Raw genomic sequence first — 5,735 nt, forward strand, 5'->3', positions numbered from 1 at the left:
GTTCAAATTTTCAATCCTTTATTTTCAGGTTAGAGTTTTGGTATCCTATTTAAGAAATTTTCTCAAACAAAAGTCATGAAGATGTCGTGTTTTCCTTGAGAAGCTTTATGGGTTCACTTTTCATGTTTACATCAATGCTCTGTCTCACATTAATCCTTATGTGTTGCATGAAAAGAAAGTGAAAGTGAAAGTTGCTTAGGCATGTCTGACTCTTTGCGAGCCCATGGATTATACAGTCCATGGAATTCTCCAGGCCAGAATACTGAAGTGGGTAGCCTTTTCCTTCTCCAGGGGATCTTCCCAACCCAGAGATCAAACCCAGGTCTCCCATATTGCAGGCGGATTCTTTACCTGCTGAGCCACAAGGGAATCCCAAGAATACAGGAGTGGGTAGCCTATCCCTTCTCCAGGGGATCTTCCCAACACAGGAATCGAACTGGGGTCTCCTGCATTGCAGGTGGATTCTTTACCAACTGAGCTATCAGGGAAGCCCTGATATGTGTTGTGTGAAGGTGAGGTCAAAATTTGGGGGGAAAAGCCATCCAAACTTTAATTTATAAAGCCTTTTTTTTGTATTTTGTGAAAGAGCTGTGCTATTTGACAGACTTGGTGGTGTAATTTGTATCTAGGGTTTCTGTGGACACCACCTTCCTTTCCAAGCTCACTGCTTGTGGGATACAGTTGTCCAGGCCAAGGCCTCTAGCCAGGTACATCATCAAAGAACACTACAGCTAGTGGCAGATTGCTGCTTAAGGGAGCCACTTAGGCCTCTCCTTCACACTCAGTTCCACAGAGGCAGCGAAGGTCTCCAAAGCATGGGGAAACTATCCAACAATATAATTACTGCCACTGTGCATGGGCTCTCCGCTGGAAACATTTACCATTATTTGCTACCCTGCTACCTTCAAACTCACTCAATTTTCAAGAGCCAAAAGAATCACTGATGGGTCCTGCAGTCAGCCTCCAGGCCTTGTCTCTCCAGGTCAAGCTGCTCATTGGTGACTGGCAGATAGGCCCTGGATGTCCTTTAATCTAGTCCCAACTGCACAGGATTTAGAAGAAATTCTTTGAAGTTTCTGGCATTCGTATGGTTTCCTTCCCTAGCTTCCAGTACTGATTTAGGGTTTTACATATTTTAAAATTTTCTAGGTCATTTTGGATGGGACTGGGAGGCAGGTGGTTCAAATATGTGCTCTCAGCCTCCCATATTTCCTCTGAAGTATAGTAAGATGTCTTTCACTTTTAGCCTTGTGGAGATCGTGGAAAAAGTTCTGTATGTCATGCCGCAGTCCATGGGGTCTCAAAGAGTTGGAAACAACTGAGAGACTGAACTGAACTGAGGAGAAAATAGCATTTATTATTAATAGTGAAGTATTTAATAGGGGCTTCCTAGGTGGCACTAGTGGTAAAGAACCTGTCTGCCAATGAGGAGATGTAAGAGACACGGGTTCGATCTCTGGGTTGAGAAGGTCCCCTAGAGGAGGGGATGGCAACTCATTCCAGTATTCTTGCCTGGAGAATCCCATGGACAGAGGAGCCTGGCCGACTATACTTCCATAGGGTCTCACAGAGTCAGACACAACTGAAGTGACTTACCCCACATTTATTAATATTGGAAATATGTATTCATTTATTCACATTTGTTTATTACATATTTTACTCCAGTCTTTTTGCTGGGCACTTTCTAAAATATAATTGGGATCTTGTTGTATATCAAATTTTATATTACCTATAAGACTTTTTATTGTACTATGGGTATTTCTTCACGTTATTGATAATTTTTATTTTAATATCTGTTATAATCCAATTTTTATTTGTTATATGTGTGTGCATATCTGTATTTGTTTACATAGACAAAGGAAAAACTGGAAAGAAAAACACTAGACTAAATGGTTAAGGGTGTGGATCTTATGTAGAAGAGGAAAAGTATAACTTTACCTCATAAACTTCAATATTGTTTAAATTGTACCACAAAATACTTTTCAAAATAAAAATGTTATTTTTTTCTCAAATTTCTTAATTCAATGAATATATCATATTTTATCGCCCATTTTATTATGTTGCTATTTAAGTGGTTTCTGTTCTTCTTATAATGTAAATGGCTTTGTTCCTAAAGCTTCATACAAACATACATAACCCTTAGGATTTATTCCTAGAAGTAGAATTACTCCATAAGAACACTTTACAAGCCTGCTGCTAAGTCACTTCAGTCGTGTCCAACTCTGTGCGACCCCATAGACGGCAGCCCACCAGGCTCCCCCGTCCCTGGGATTCTCCAGGCAAGAACACTGGAGTGGGTTGCCATTTCCTTCTCTAATGCATCAAAGTGAAAAGTGAAAGTGAAGTCGCTCAGTCGTTTCTGACTCTTCACGACCCCATGGACTGCAGGCCACCAGGCTCCTCCATCCATGGGATTTTCTAGGCAAGAATACTGGAGTGGGGTGCTATTGCCTTCTCCACTTTACAAGCCTACTTAATCATTTACCAAAATATTGTTTCACTTTCTACTTAACAAGTAGAATATAAAATTACTCTGTTTAAGTTATAATTAGGTTTGGCAGTTTAAAAAACTAACAATGGGAGGGGGGGAAACCAGTCACTATAATAGTCACTTCAAAAATATTAAAACTTAAAATCTGCCCCCAAATTAAATTTGCCCTAAAAGCGGCTAAAATACCGAAGGTTAACAAAATATTTCATATGTAAGACCCAGAAAACCCTTTATTTTGTTAAGCCCAGAGGTAGGAATATAGGATGATATGGTGAATCATGAAATCATTAGGCATTCAGCTGCTCTGTATGTTTCACTGTGGCTTCACATAGGGGTCATAGTGATTGCTGGAGCTCTAGCCGCATGCATTCCCATTCCAGACAGCATGAAAGACAAAGGGAGACACCGAAAGAGGACTAATTACTGTTTTACAAAGGGACCCTATTTGGAAGTCCAGCAATGATTTCAATGGCTTTATCTTAGCCATATGATAGACAGACATTAAATAGGTAATAGAGCTGTGCTCAGTTGTGTCTGACTCTTGCAACTCCATGGACTGTAGCCTACCAGGCTCTTCTGTCCACTGAATTTTCAGGCAAGAATACTGGAGTGGGTTGCCATTTCCTACTCCAGGGGATCTTTCTGACCCAGAGATCGAACCCACATCTCTTGTGGCTCCTGCACTGTCAGGGGGATACTTTACCGTGGCACCACCTGGGAAGCCCCTCTTAGCCATTAGGCCACAGTTGACTACAACTGAAAAATATATCCTTCTGTTAGAGCATATTACTGCCTCAAATGAAATCAGGATTATGCTAATAAGTAAAAAGTGGAGATGGACAATGTACAGAAAACTGGCAGGCTCTACTGCACCACTATATCTTGTCCCGTCAGTCAACAAGAGACATTTGCTCTGATCAACCTGAAACCTTGAATAGAGCATGTTATACCCCATATCCCTGTTCAGTGTTACTATGAGGAACTGAGTGTTGAGGCAATGAAGGGAAACGTAGCCTTCCAGCCCACCCCCTCCTCTGAAGCCAGCAAGGCAGTGGCAGCATGCATGATTTAGTGTGGGCTGGGGGAGATAGTTGTCTAGGAGCTTGAGACAGTGCCAAGCACCAGAGTGAGCAGAGAGAGCACCACAGCATGGTTTGGAGGAGCAATGAAGAGCATGGTGAAGAGGCAGGCTGCGATGCACACTGACACTAATCTGATTTGAGGCTCAAACTCTGTGTCACCAAACGTACAACTGAAACTGTCCCTGAAGGAAAGGAAGACCTCATCCTGTTCTTAAAAGAACCGAGGAGAGCCATCTGGCATATGTGTGGATCAAATCAGGAACTCCTCCCCCGTCCCACTCCCCACCCCAAACACATACACAAACAAGCATTTTTAAGCCATCAGGGTACCAAATTATTGTTTTCCCTACAATCTGTGACTTTTGTTGGGTCTCTCTGTGCTCTTCCACTCTCCTTTCACCTTGTTCTCCCTGCTATTTTGCCCCCTACCCCCTTATTAGGCCAACTTGTGTACTATCTTTATTACAGTATCACTCATTTTTACCCTAAGAAGAATGTAATTTTGATAGGAAAGAGAGTTCTCATTTGACAGTCAAATGATATAATTTTGTGACTATTTAAAGCAAGTCATTTAACCTCTCTGAACCTTAATTCCCACATCTGTGAAACTGATGACTACTTACATATTTCCGAGGCTTGCTGAGTAAAGCAATTATAAAACACTCAGCAATGTAAAAAAAAAAAATTATATATATATATATATACACACACACACACACACACAAAGGTTCATTCGTTAGTCTGTTTTCCACACTTCAGAACTTTGCTGTAAAGAGAAATACCGATTCCTGCTTTGAGCATTATGGGAGCTGCAGACTGGGGGATCCTAGGAAAGATCCCAACACAGAACTAGCCCTGGAGAGGACACAGATTTGGAGACTTTGCTGGTCTCACAAGAAGAGTGGAAGTCTACAAAAACTTGTTTCTTCTAAGAAAGGAAGACAAGAAAATGAGGGAATAAGAGCCATGGTTTGGAGGATCGGACTACAGGGAGGACAGAGTGGCAGATATTCTATCTGGAAACATACTTGAGCTGGCCTCAGCGTGGGGAAGGAGAGCCTGGGATGTTGTGCTGAGACAAGAGCCTAAACAGGATCAAATGACTTGCAGTAACCTTAGAACCCATTTCCTGTATGAGGAATAACCATGTAAGGCCAAACCCTTATAACCGGATAAGCCACCTAACCTTATAAGGCTAAATGAAAAAAGCTGAAAGCAAATCTGTACATCTATGATGACAGTTTCATGTACCGGGGATTTTTATCATTTTAATTATTTTTTCTATATTCCAAATTTTCTATAATTAGTATATTTTTAATACAATCAGAAAAAATGAATTAAAAACCATTTTATATTGGAAGCAGTAATAGCCTCAAATATATAACTGGTAATATAATTACAGTAATTTAAGAATTAATTTAAAAGATAAAGTATATAAAAAATATAAAAATTTGACTATGCTATAATAAACATAAAAAGCAGATGCATATAATTAAAACTATATAAAAATATAAGCAAAACAGAAGGGACTATACAGAAACATGAAAACTTTTTGTCACCAGCAAAGCCCATTAATAATTCCGAGGGAATCAAAACAGAATCCGCGTAATAAAATAAAGCCTAACCTTCTTGTCCTTTGTGATTAATCTAGTTTCACTTGCTCAAGGGTGTTCCATGCAGTGGCCTCAAACAGGCCCTTCAGACCAAGAGTTCCTCCTGAAAAATGGCTGCGCCTGACGCCGCTCGGGCAGTGTGCAGAGACACTGCGAACGACAGCTTAATCCAAGATGGCGGCAGCTGGCCATGCGCAGAGAGGCTGCAACCTGCCCTGCGGGCTGAGCGAATGCAAGGAGCAGCGCAGCTGCGCCCCTCCCCAAGAACTCTCCCGAGAACATCCCTGTAAGATCTCTGAAAAGCAGCCACACCCACTAGAGCGAGTGCTCCTACCTTTCTACGTAACCAAAGTAAGAAACTTCTCTTTGCATCTGAGCCAAACTGAGTCCCATTCTATAGGCTCAAACAACACTGGACAGAAGAATCCTTGTTGGGGACCCATTTGGGAAGGTTTGGTAATATTTTCTGAAGGTCTTTTAAAAGTAAGAGCAATTTTAATTTTTTTTCTAAATTTAAGCATTCGTCAAGATTGTTTTATTACTTTAAAA

General features: G+C 41.0%; 1 long non-coding RNA gene across 3 annotated transcripts in view; it reads right to left on the minus strand.

Annotated features, from left to right (window-relative positions):
* The window catches only part of LOC121816934 (uncharacterized), an 83,524-nt gene extending 78,197 nt beyond the window's left edge, over positions 1–5,327 (minus strand). For all 3 annotated transcript variants that reach the window (XR_009595040.1, XR_006056651.2, XR_009595043.1), the window contains exon 1: positions 5,199–5,327. This is a non-coding gene — a long non-coding RNA (uncharacterized LOC121816934). The remainder of the gene's footprint in view (positions 1–5,198) is intronic.
* Between the last annotated feature and the right edge of the window lie 408 nt (positions 5,328–5,735).

Source organism: Ovis aries, chromosome 1 (genome assembly GCF_016772045.2).
Source record: "Ovis aries strain OAR_USU_Benz2616 breed Rambouillet chromosome 1, ARS-UI_Ramb_v3.0, whole genome shotgun sequence".
Lineage (NCBI taxonomy): Eukaryota > Metazoa > Chordata > Mammalia > Artiodactyla > Bovidae > Ovis > Ovis aries.